We start from the raw sequence: 1,122 nt of genomic DNA, 5'->3' as shown, positions 1-1,122 counted from the left end.
TTGGCTGAGGAGAATAAAAATACTGAGTTTGAAAAGGATGAGGCTTTGTTTAAAGCTCCTCCCAGTAAGAGAAAACATGTTAGGAAATCCCTAAGAAAAAAAGTGATGAAATGGTGATGGATAAACAAGCTGGCAAGAGTGATGAGACTGAACATAGTACAATGGATGACTCTGATAGTGAAGCTGTAGATGATAACAATGAGAGGGGTCAACAAAGCTATTCTTTTGCGAAAGTGAGAAGTTTCTTACAAAAGACAAAGAATATGAAGAATGTCCAGGTTGTAAATTATTTTCAAGACTGAAAAGCATTCATTGAATCAGTCGTGATGTTGATGAGGGGAGAAGGTGCAGAACAATTCACAGTACAGGAGATATATAGACTGAAGAAATTTGTTTCTAAAGTGAAGTTGGATTTAAAGAATGAAGATGGATTTGAAACTACATAGGTTTCTTTTTCTTAAGTTACTGTGTGCTTTTATATGTTGTTTAAAACTATGTAATCAAATGAGTGCAATAAAAGTGGGCACCCTTAATTTGAATGGTGCCAGAGATATTCAAAAAAGAGCACTATTATTTGAGTTAATTACTCAGAAAAATATTGATGTAACATTTATACAGGAAACACACAGTGATTGTTTGAATGAAATTGACTGGAGGAAAGAATGGAAAGGGGAAGTGTACTTTCCATAAAAGTGAGTTCCGTAAAAGGCGGAGTGGCCATTCTTTTTGCGAAAAGTTTTTTGCCAATTTCATGTGAAATAAAGCAAATGGTACCTGGTAGGTTATTAGTTTTACAAGCAAAATTTAAAAAATGTAATTAGTTTTTTTTTTATCTATATGCTCCTACAAACAGTAATGAAAGAATTGCCTTCCTTAAAACTGTCAGTGTTTTTTTACAAAATTGTAATCCAGATGATTATATTTTTGTGGGGGGAGGGATTTTAACTGCACGGAAAATGATGCTCTTGATAGGAACCATTTGATTGAACCATACACGACTTGAAGCTCATACTGCTTCAAGTCGTGTAATACGTGAATTGATTGAAACCCACAGTTTGTGTGATGTGTGGAGAGAATTGAACAATAACAATAGGCAGTATACATGGGCACACTCCAGAGATA

Source organism: Sinocyclocheilus grahami, unplaced genomic scaffold, assembly GCF_001515645.1.
Source record: "Sinocyclocheilus grahami isolate Dianchi unplaced genomic scaffold, SAMN03320097.WGS_v1.1 scaffold4614.1, whole genome shotgun sequence".
Lineage (NCBI taxonomy): Eukaryota > Metazoa > Chordata > Actinopteri > Cypriniformes > Cyprinidae > Sinocyclocheilus > Sinocyclocheilus grahami.
The sequence above is the reverse complement of the archived record's forward strand: the minus strand, read 5'-3'. Positions refer to the sequence as shown.